The sequence below is a fragment of the Chinchilla lanigera genome, unplaced genomic scaffold (assembly GCF_000276665.1).
Source record: "Chinchilla lanigera isolate Chin_1 unplaced genomic scaffold, ChiLan1.0 scaffold00003, whole genome shotgun sequence".
Lineage (NCBI taxonomy): Eukaryota > Metazoa > Chordata > Mammalia > Rodentia > Chinchillidae > Chinchilla > Chinchilla lanigera.
In genome coordinates this window covers 30730653-30742874 of record NW_004955404.1, presented here as the reverse complement: position 1 = coordinate 30742874, position 12222 = coordinate 30730653, and the positions used below count along the sequence as shown (strand labels likewise).

General features: G+C 36.9%; 1 long non-coding RNA gene across 1 annotated transcript in view; it reads right to left on the bottom strand.

Moving 5' to 3' along the window:
* Positions 1–5132: 5132 nt before the first annotated feature.
* Positions 5133–12222, bottom strand: part of LOC106149010 — a 10919-nt gene continuing 3829 nt past the window's right edge. The window contains exons 3-4 of the long non-coding RNA XR_001234886.1: positions 9093–9286; positions 5133–5255 (exon numbers count right to left, since the gene is read on the bottom strand). This is a non-coding gene — a long non-coding RNA (uncharacterized LOC106149010). The remainder of the gene's footprint in view (positions 5256–9092; positions 9287–12222) is intronic.

The window sequence follows — 12222 nt, the reverse complement described above, 5'->3', positions numbered from 1 at the left end:
CAGTATGTTTTATAATTAAACATGCTAACTTTCAAATAAGAGTCAGTCCTCATTTAGTTTTCCCCAGAAGGGCAAAAAATCATTTCCCTATAAATTTCCATATTATAACAACCAGTTTTTGACTGAAGTATATATCACATTTCTTTAGGAAAGTGTTATTCTAACAAATTATGCTGTGTCAGTGTTATATGTAGGACAAGAAAGTTACTTTGATGAATGCTTTATACTATATACAAATGTAAAATCAAGGGTTAGACAAAGATGTCCCAAATATGATAGCAAAAGCATAATCCAATAAAACAGCAAATCCATAAATTGAACTTCATCAAAATTTAAAACATCTGCTCAGTGAATACTCTTACAGAAATGAAAAGTCACAGAAATATTTGGAGACAATATCTCTTATGTAAAATATATATAGAAGGTATATAAGAACTTTTAAATGTAAACAACCCAGTGAAATATTAAACAAAATATTATACAAACTAGAAAGAGAGAGACAAAGAGATAGCACACACATGAAAAGATGTTCAACTTCATTAGCCATTAGAGAAAAGCAAATTAAAATTATAATAGGATACAACTATAATCGATTAACATGACTGAAATTTTTAAATCTTACCTTTTTTTTTTTTTTTTCTGGTACCAGGAATCAAACTCATGATGTTGCGCTTGCCAGGCAGGCACTGTGCCGCTGAGCTAAATCCCCACCTGCAAAATCTTACCATTTAACGATGGAACTATCTAGGAATATAAAGTGATATAAACACTTTGGAAAAAAGTTTGACAGTTTCTTAAAATGTCAAACATACACTTGTCATATACCAACCATTTCCCCTGTTGGGTATTACTGAAAAGAAATGAAAGCAAATATTCATTAAATATTTGTACATAAGTATTCATAGAGGCTTTATTTGTAGTAGCCCAAAACTTTAAACAACCCAAATGACCATCTACAGGTGAATGGATAAACAAACTGTAGTATATTCAATGCTGTATATAAAATAGATTACTTGGCAATAAAATGAAATGAATTATTTACACATCCAATGTAAATGCATGTCAAAATAATTATGGTGAATGAAGCAAACAAAACAAGTACATACTGCAGGACTCCATTTATCCAGAATCCTTGAAAATGTAAAACATTCTACAGAAACAGAAAGTACACAGTGGTTTCTTTGTGTTAAGAGATATGGGAGATCAAGAGTGAAAGAGTCACAAAAGAATGTGAAGGTGGTAGGTATGTTTATTGCCTTGATTTTAGTGATTTTTAATGGATATATACATATCGATATATACCATACATATATAAAGATTAAATTCTATACCTTAGGCACATGCATTGTCTTAAGTGGAGCAGAGGTTATATGCTTGGGGAATTTGAGGTAGGCAAGAAGTGAAGGGTACTGTAACTTCAAGACATTTTAAAAGAACAACATCATCCTACTATGTCTTTTACATTCTTCACCGTAATGCAAACAGCTGTCAGTTAGATATCTTCATGGTGATCATTCCACTAATAATAATTATTTCATGTGTAAGCTATTTAAGGTAATATTCTAAGAATTATATTTCTAAGAAAAGACATCATGCTATGAATACCCATATTAAGAAACAACAAGATCTCTTTTTATATAGGTATTTTTGGTCTTTTTGAGACAGGGTCTCACTATGCAGTTCAGGTTGGCCTTAAACTCACTTTGTAGTCGAGGCTGGTCTCAAACTCTCAAGGATCCTCCTGCCTCAGCCTCCCAAGTTCTGGGATTACAGGTGTGCGCCACCACTTTTGGCTCAAAATCTCTTTTTATAACCAGACTGAAAGAAGAATGAATTTGGTAAAGTGGTTTAACCCTTCTACTTCTTATCTCATTTCAGCTATGAGAGATTTTGTAGGGTTTTAGATTGAAATTTAATAGCTATGCTTCTATGGAAATTTTTTCCTGTCTTCTTTGCACTTAAATTTAGTATGACAAATGATTGCTTTTGGAAATATTTTCTCGAAGACTTGAGAATTGTTCGAAAGCATACATAATCATCAAAATACTGCTTCGGTCTCCTCAAGAGATTTAAAGAGAAATAGACTGTGAGCTCTGTGAGGGAAGCCTCATCCCTGTGTGCCCAGAGAATGACATTTGAGGGTATAAGGAATAAGGAATCGGAGAACAAACATGAAGATTGTTGGGTAGGAAGAATAGCTCCAAAGCTAACCAGCTGCATGCCTACCTCAGCAAATCACTATGACAATTCAGGCCTCATAATCACTTGATTGCATACCTTCAATACAAATATCAATCATGTTAAAATACCATGTGCAGTTAGCTATTAGTCACTTTATGACATGATATTCTCTTAGGGAAACAAACTTTGAGAAACTTGGGGATTGTGGCTTTCAGCATAACTCCTCCTATCCCAGACACAATCTCCAAGACTATATTCTCAACTGGACTTGATAAAAGCTGTGCTTCTACTGTTTCTTTGTTTAGGTGGAACTAACTGCATGGGCACACTTAGGGCTAACTGCTTCCAACAGTGTCTGTGCAAAAGCACTTCTCTCTACCCAGCCTATTCTCCCTACAGTGACATATAGAAGAGAACAGTCATCCCCAAAGACAAATTTTATGTTTTCCTAAAACCTTGGTTAGTTGGTGACCAGTTTTGAACCACTGTGGTACTTGCTTTGGTTAATTGCACTTTTAAAGCTCTTCCTGTTTTGAGTAGGTAAGTACTAAACATTGTAAAGGAAGTTTATAAATTATAATTGTAGTATATGCTTGGTAGAAAAGAAAGAAAGAAAGCAGGAAAGAAAGAAAGAAAGAAAGAAAGAAAGAAAGAAAGAAAGAAAGAAAGAAAGAAAGAAAGAAAAAGAAAGAAAAAGGAAGATGGAGAGAAGAAGGGAAAGAGGAGAAGAAAAGCAGAAAAAAATGAGAGGATTCTAAAAGCATCAGTCAAACACTTTACTTAGTAGTATCATTCCTCCAACACAATTTGAAAATAATCCAGAAAGGTATTTTGTTAGGGTTGTTTAGGCTACAGAAGGAAAACTTGGGGTTGCTTAATTGTTGCCTCCAAATGTATGGATGATTTCCATGAAATTAAAACTTGCTACTTTTTCCCTTTTTCATGGTGACTTGAATGAAATAATATGGTATTAAATTAAGTCAGAGGCAATTTACATGGGGTATAATGAAGATCTTGGATTTCAGAATTGTAACAGCAGAATTCCTCCAAGAAAACACCAAGAACTCTTTGTCTTTCATGGTCATCCAAACAAAATGTTTAAAGAAGGATCAAAGGAAGTAAAAAAGGAAGCAAGAAAGGGAAGGGGAAAGGAAGGGAGACAGAGAAAGAGATAGAGGAGAGAGAGGGGGAAGTGAGGAGGAGAGAGAGGGAGAGAGAGAGAGAGAGAGAAGGAGGGAGGGAAGGAGAGAGGGAGGAAGAGAGACTTCTTTGCCAGTTCCCTGAGCCAAAATAGCCCTGTTTACAGTCCTGTCCCTGGTGTTACTTCTACTGCACTGACCACCAGTCTTACCACTTACCCTTTGTCTCTTTCAATTATCGTTGACAAAGGAGGCTCTGCTTTAGCCTGATCTTGAAGATTTCTAAATCCCTGCCAAGGAGAGGCTAAATAGAAATCGAATGAAGCTTGCAGTAGTACATCCAGGGCTGGTGATGTCTCACATGTGGTGTAACTTAACACCGAGTAACTCAGAATCTGGGACATGTGGTGAAAACAGGCAATTGTATAACTTTAGTACTGCACTGCCAGGTCACATCTTCCTATGTGGGGTGAAAACAATATCAGGACAGGAAACGAGGATATGGGGAAAAGAAACATGACCCTTCTTTTCTCTGGAACTGAGATTGGTGCTGCCTGGATATTAAGATAGAACTGGTAGGAAATGTCTAGTGTTGGGAAATGAGATGTGAGGAAGTAGCTTCATCAAGCAGGGAAGAATTCCAGGAGACCCTGCCCAGGTCTCTTACAAGCCTCCCTTTCTGTTTCAAAACACACTACTAAAATTAAACCAGAGCCTCTTTACCAGCACAGCAGAAGCTTTAGCCAGCCTTAGATGACCTTAGGGAGACTGAAGTAAGAAAAGTGGTAAATATGCGAAGGGAAACAAAGCTGGAGTTTACATAACAAAGCTGGGTTCTGGGAGCACATTTTTGAACATGAAAAAGAAGATCTCAGAATGATAAATGGCCTAACAGAGCTAGAACAATGTCCACAGGAAACAAAGTGATTCTCTTACAGAGCTCAGGAAAAGTGAGAGCTGCAGACAGAAGCTGCAATCCAAAGTGGAACAAGGCATGAGAGACAGAGAGAAATTCCTCACACTTTACACAGAAACAATCTCAGGGATCAGCGTGTCATCCTGTTCAACCAAAGCGATGGCCCTGCCGTTACTCCTGAAATTTCAGAGAAGTTATTCCTTGCAGAATTTGTACCTGAAAGATCCTGACTTAGAGAAAGCCATGGGTGAATTCCACACTCATGCCGGCGATGGAGTTCTCCTCATCCTTTGTGACTGGCTGATGCTCCCTGTTCAGTGCAGAAGAGTGGACACTTTCTCTGGTGAAAAAAGGAAATGAACAATTTGAGGATCCCCCATTATCATAGTTGGCAGTATAGACACAAAACTTTACTGCCTCAGAAATCAGAAATATGGGACATCAGAAGACAGATATTTGAGGAAAACCCCTAACTCTTAAAACAGGGCAAACACTCAAAAGACACCACTGTCTCTATAGTGACTCAAAGTAAGATAGGGATGCATGAGCAGAAAAACATGCAAGCCAAAATTATTATTCCTTGAAAAATAATAGAAAATACTAGGTCCATGCAGAAAATACTGATGCCATTTTAAAAAGGTTAAGCAAGATGGGGAAATCACACAAAAGTGAATTTAAATTTCAAGAGAACAGAGAGATAATAAAGTTAAGAAGCCCATGTAATAAAATAAAATGATAAAGAGACAACCAACAGAACAGAAATAAGTTGTCCTGCATGTTAATTGGATTTGCTAACCCAGAGTGGTAGCCCTGTGAGCGTCCTACCATTTTAGACGCAGTAGACTTCAGAGGTTCTGTAGTAATGTGAGAGGAAACGAATACACACCAGGCTGACCTCACTCTGAGATCACTCAGTCACACGTGAGAATCGCTGCTTAGAGATATTTCTTTTGGCTTAAGCCAGGTCTCAGGTATCCCTGTGAGCACAGTATTATGCTTGCTTCTCTTACATGGAGCTTCTAGAAGAAAAATGCAGTCATCACTCATACCCAAGGAACATTTTCCAAGGAACGGGGCTACATTAGGTTACCATTGATATCATCCATCCTGTGCTTTCCATCCAGTCCTAAACAACTTCTTGGGACCTTGTGATTTTCATTGCCTTCCCTGGGGACCCAGGCTCCAATAGAAATTCTACCACCTAGGCAACTTTCCTTGACCATGTTAGAAGAAGAAGAATTACATTCATAAGAATAATACAGCATATAAGAGGTAGGTAGAATTTACATATCAACCAGGAAAAAGATGAAAAATATTCCAAGACAAGAAAAGTGGAAATTACTCACTAGATGGTTCTGTTTTATAGATGGAAAAAATTGTGGGTGGAAAAGTGACATTTCATTTATAAAGCAGTTAGCCTTTTCTCATTTCTAAGTGACAAGCACAAAAGAATAACACGTTCCCAGAAGCTTAATACCTCTCCAACCTCATTGAATAACAGGCTTATTCATATACCCTAATGAAGTACTCTCGGAGGACAGCTAGGTATATACACTTTCCAGGAGTATTCTTGTGATTCTTTTGCTATATTAATAATTCTCTTTCTGTCATAAATTATTTTAAGTGTATTATTATTACTACAGGTTAAATAGTCACGGTAGTCTTAAGATAATATAACCCACAGAACATAATTATTTCCTTCACTTCTATTGGTTGAAAATCTCCTTACATACCAAAGTGTAGTTCTACTTAGCATATATGATCTATACCTAGATTGTTCCTTCATTAGAGGTAGCAATAATGCTCTATTTAAAGAAGTTTTATTAAATATATCTTTTCATCACTCTAAAAAGACTCCAAACTAAAAGTACCATGATTTGATATAATAATTTTAAGTAAATTTTATACGGTTTTGATCTTCATGGAAATTTTACTCATGAGAAGGATGCAAGCTAAAGAGGAATCACAAAATTAGTGGGAGTCTTGTTTTTCCATTTCTTAAATTGCAGTATTGAGTTTGTATTGATTTATCCATGGCATAAAACTAGCAAAAGCTAAGACTTTATTTTATCCAACTGAATTTTTCCCTCCAGTTGAATAAAATGTTTTACATACTGATGTTCATCATATAAAGAAAATGTACAGAGTTTTGTAATCCTAATTTGCAAATCTCAAATATCCGAGCCTAATGTTTCCACTTCTAAACTGTATAACATACTTTCTTTTATTTGAAAGAAATTTGAGAAAATTTCATAACTTGTTTTTTTTCTTCCCACTCAATTCATTTCTGTGCCTTATTTAAGCAATTCCTTTGAAAATCAGAAACTCGGCATTGTTCTTTGTCTTGCTGAAAAGAATCCTCCTCCCACAATTGTTCTTTGGTTAGAAATGCTGATTATGATTTCTCTAACGAGGTTGTATTAAATGTATCTTTTCATAGCATTTTAAAGATTCCAAAATAAAAATAACATGATTTGATACAATAATTTTAAAAGGACAGCATTTAGAAAGTTTTACTCTTGGGAAAATGGAAGGCCATTTTTTAAAGATTGTTAAGCACTCGACAGGCATATTATTGTTTTTTCCACATGGAGGCCATCAATCATGGTAAAGTGAGATTTCTCCTGAACTTTTTTGTTTGCAAACCATTAATCTGCCTGGTCTCTTAATTACTTAGTTCATTTTGCAGACAGGCATAATTCCCTCTGCTTAACGAGCAGTACAAGTTTTATTATGAATGAAAAACCTAAGACTTCTCTATCACTTTCCCCAGTGTTATGAGATTTTAACCCCTCCAGGTGCCAGAACCCAAAGGCCCAATAGTCACTCTGTGCCCTGCTTCAAAAGGATCCTCCTGATCTTTTGCCTGGAAATTTTATACTGACATTTTTTCAAACTTTTTACAATGAGTATGTCATATTATTTTGTAGAAACTGAAAAACAATTTATAAATAAGAGATAACTAAGAGGATATAAAGATACAGATGATACAGATATATACTATAGATAGTATAGATAGATATAAATGCTATGTAGATATAGACATATTGCATTGGTGATTTATTATTTATTTGTTTTATTTTGGGATTAAAATGGAGGGATTTGTTTCTGGAAAGTTTGAAGAAGACACACTTAAAAATTGGAGGAGTTAAAAGAGGACTCTTGGTGATTCTAAAGGGAATCCAGTATCTTGGGGATACTGAAGGGGCAACCATGAACTCAGATTCATATCCAGATAGAAGCAGGATGACAGAACTCAGAAGAGCCTCTACTATAAATTGACACAGCTCTTCTTCAGTGGCAGTGTGATCATATCCTTGACAAAAGACAGGAACTGTTCCTTCCCTCATGCCAGTTCTCTTGTCCCCACTAAGTAATTGTTCATAATGCTGTTATGGCTTATGTCTAGATATCTCCCCAAAGCCTCATTTGGCCATAGGAGGAGCTTTCCGGAGGTGGCTACAGTGTATGATGCTGGGATTAAGGGTGTGATGCTGTTATTGATTCATGTTGCAAAGTTAGGATTAAGGGTGCCCCTACCTGGATAGCAAATAAGCAATAGAAAGAGGGCTGCTGTTGTTGCTGCTTGGTGATTTGCTGCCTTCTGCCTGCCATGTACTCCTGTCTGCGATGCCACCCTGACTTGGACAGGGTGATTAGGGGCTAATTAGGGACTGAAACCTTTACAAACTGAGCCAAAATAAACTTCCCTCCTTTAACTTTGGATGTTGGGTATTTTCACTCAGAAATGGAAAAAAAAGTAACTAAAATAGACATCAAATGTGACTGTAAATATTTAAATGCGACCTGTCCTATCCTGCAGACGTACGCAAATGGCTGTAATGTGTGACACTCTGCTTACATTAGAATCACCTTAATGCTGATGTCTGTACACCCTAGCGCATCTGTTTATATCATCAGATTTGGAAATTTATAACTTTCTTTGAGAATCTTTCTAGTGCATCATAGAGTCCCCAGTGATACTTTTGCTGACCACTCTACTCATTATAGATGTTCAGTAATTCTGGATAAAAGAGAGGATAGAAACACATGGATAAGAGACACTGATTCAGTAAGCAGTATAAGCCTTTCTTTTCCTAGGCATAACGAATAGTATTTATTTGTATTTGAGGGGTTGAATTTACCGAATGAATGATATTTCTTCAACATACCTGGGGATCAACTGAGGGAAACCTTGCAAATGGAGATGAAGTCATTCTGGACAACACGAATGGCAGCAAAGGAGATCTTCCTACTGTATGCTAAAGCTAGGCAGATACCACAGGCCCATGAGCTAACCACAGCTCAAGGAAACGCAAAATTTCAGTGAACCAGTATTATTTGGAGAGCACTTTACACTTATGTTTTCTAAGTCAGTGATTCTCAAATTTCATTCTGCTAAAGAGGCACTTGAAAATTCATTAAAAAACAAATTTTAAGGGGATTCTGATTCAGGGTTCTTGATAGGGCAATTATAGCACATTTTTTGAGACATGACTCTACATTGTATCAGGAGACAGAATTGTTAAAATAAGATACTGAGCAAATAATGTTCTTTTCCTTCATATGCTAAGTTTGCCTCTTCAAAGAGAAATAGCATGGATGAAATTCAATGAGCAATTTGCAGAAAACAAACTAATCATTACTAGTAGTGGAGAAGCACATACACCAGCCTGAGTTTGTAGTGCTTTTGAACGGTCTTTATTACACCCAGTGGCGGACCACAGTACTTGGCTGGAAATGGACAGCATCTGCCTCAGGACATCCTGGGAACACAGATGTGTGCTTTGGCCGGGGAAGTATCAAATACTTCTCTATTATATGGTCATGGTAAGAATGCGGTGACCCATACAAACCTGACAAGGCTTTCCGGTTTCAGGCAATGAATCTCTTAATCTGAAAATTTCCACGTTGTATTTAGGGAATAAGCATTATAAGCGTAAAGTCTTAACTGCTTCAAGCTTGCCAGGGACACAGACGGTGCTGGTGGCAAGGCACCACAAGTGAGACTGCGACTCTCAGTTCTTCTAGCTAACTTCTTGCACCATCCCTGCAGATGCAAGAAAGTTACTGGGATATAAAAGCTGATCATCAAAGGGAAAACTCGTCTTTGTTAATGGCAATATGTTTTAAATGAAGAATGAGTATTGTTATTGCTAAAAAATATATTTTGTCAGGCAAAAGCAGAAAACTGATATTTTTTGAGTCAAATTCCTACTTCGTACCAGACATGCCGAAGAACTCATTGAAGAAAGTGAGGAGTTCACTATTCCAAGAACTCACTGGAAAAATAAATTATACTCTTTGCAACAATGCAGCACTTTGCTGATAATTTTTCCCATAGACATTAGCCATGCCATGGCCAATGTTTAAATTAGCTGGCAAATGTTTCTCTTTATAATTGTTCCTGTTAAAGATAAAATGCTGGCTAATTCAATAGTAGGGAAGAGCAATTAGACAATCAACGAATCACTCTCTTCATACTTTGATTTCAAAAGCTCTGTGTTAGTTTGAGTAATGTTTTATGCTTTGATCAGAGCTATTAGCAGATGGCTGTATTTTATGAAAGACAAGAGTACATCTAAAATTGCAACACGTTTGTGAATTCCAAGCCCAAGTTGCATTAATTAATGTCTATTAATAAGATATAAATTCCTAGTTAAATAGCTATTTGATCTGTGAAAAAAAGAGTGACTTAGCTTGTGTCAAGGTTCTTTTGGTCATGAGTAGCAGAGACCTGCTCCAAGTAGCTGAGGAAAAAGCAAGCTGCATACTGGGTGCATACAATTTTGTTCTTGCACATATTCTCCAGGTTTCTTGGTTACTATGTGTGCTTATGCAGACAGCACGGCTCCTCCTCCAACACACTCTGAGTTCTAATGTCAACAAAGTTATACCCTTTCTGAGCCAGAAGTCTATATTGGTAGAAAAAGGTCAACCAGGTCAGTAATTTTCTTCAAAGTCTACTCTGCACTTGTCCAGGTTGCTCTGGAATAAGAACCGGACACAGTAGTGGAGATAATAATCATTTATCTTAAGAAAACATCTTCTAGGCCACTGAACAAGAATGCTATATCTACTCATTGCAAAATTTCAGTGAAAGCAAAGTCAGTTGAACAGTCTGAGAAAACTGATAGTCAATTATTTATTTTATATATTTATATATTTAATTTAATTTATTTCATATTAATGCTATTTATATATTTTACATAAATATTCAATTCTTTTTCATTTTTAAATTTTTCTGTTGAAGGAAAAATATTAGCTGTCATCTGGTGTACCCTAACAGCACCCAGGCACTGTACTGCGCATCTTAAACGCATCATTTAGCATAATTCTTATGTTTATGTAAATCTGGCATCATTGTCCTCTTCTAAATCTAACACTGTGTTTGAAAGCCCACTCAAGCTGAGTATGGTGGCACATGCCTGTAATGCCAGCACTCGGGAGGCTGAGGCAGGAGGATCATTGTGAGTTCAAGGCCAGCCTGAGGTACAAAGTGAGCTCAAGAGCAGCTTGAACTGTGTAGCGAGACTCTGTCTCAAAAAAAAGACAAAAAACAGAACAAAAACAAAAACAAGAACCCTCTCAAAGGCAAGTGCTCCAAAAAAGCATATGTGAGCACTTACTCTGATTCTCACACCTTTGCTAACTAAACTGTCTTCCTGGACTTTCATTTCACACGAATGTGCATCGATGCGGAGTTTGTGGAAGACTCTTGGTAAGGGAGCTACAGCTTGATTTCAAACCGATTCTCATATTCTGCCACAGTTACTTGGATCATCTGCTTCCACTTGTGAATTTCACTCTATCAACCATCGCTACCATCTCAGAGCATACACAGAGTACAGAAAAAAAAGGAAAATGTAAATACAAACGTAAGCATTTGACCAGTGACACTAAAGGACAGATATCTTCCAAACAGTCACCCAATCCATGTTACTTCTTGTCTTGCTATGATCTTATTCTGTAGTCCTTCGTAAAACATGGATGCCGGTGTATGACATGCCCACATACTAAAGATTTCTTTAATTTAGGCTTCTCAGCTCTTTATATTATACTGGAGCTTGTCTAGTCAGTCAAAGGAAAAGCATAGACTCTTGGTAATCCCAGTACACCATAAGTTAATGAGAGTTGACATAATGCTTACTGGGTTTATTTTTTAGTCCTTACTAATGGGGAAAAAAGTTGTTCAGTCCAACAACTCAAGTATTTATTGAATACTACTAACATTTAATGGGCATTTCATGTGTATTTCTAATACTGCTTTGCAGTGCCATGGGTAAAAAGAATCTTGCTAGCTTAGCATATCGTAAAAGGCCTGAAAAGCCATATAGGAATGAATCCATAGAGAAGCAATCATTAAGATTGGACTGTAGAGGAAATAGATTGCAGAAATTCAAGAATACAAAACTGGTCACCATCTTCATATATTTCATTTTCCTTGACATCAATAAGATCTTTGTCATTACCATCAAGCCAGTCAATAAATATCTATTAATATGTACTAGAAAATGAGCGAGGTCCTTGGGAATCCAGCAGAAGAAACAAACAGAAATGGCTACTTCCTTCCTGGAATTTAGGAAGCACATTCTCCAGTTCCTCACAAATCCATGAGCCTTTCTAAGTAATGTAAAGTACACAGAGTTGCCCCAGCTTGGTCTGTCTTGCACATCCTTGTGCCTCCTTTTTATCTAGAAACCACCTGAGTTTTTCAAGTCTCATTTTTGTGGAAAAAGATAAAAAGGTGAAAGAGTCAAATCGTGAGAGAAAGCAAGACACTGCCTCGCATTCTCTGCAGCTCTCCCTTCTGGATTTAGAAACGCTTATTTTGCACTTTCTGTGCTGAGGGTAAGAGAAGCCTGAGTTATTCTAGGGATTCTGTCTGGATGCAGAGAGAGTATTATCAGTCTTCCCTGTGGAGAAGTGCCCACTTCTACTGCTTTCTTTAGTTTTGAAATGGCACATGTGTGTTCCCCTTCGTAT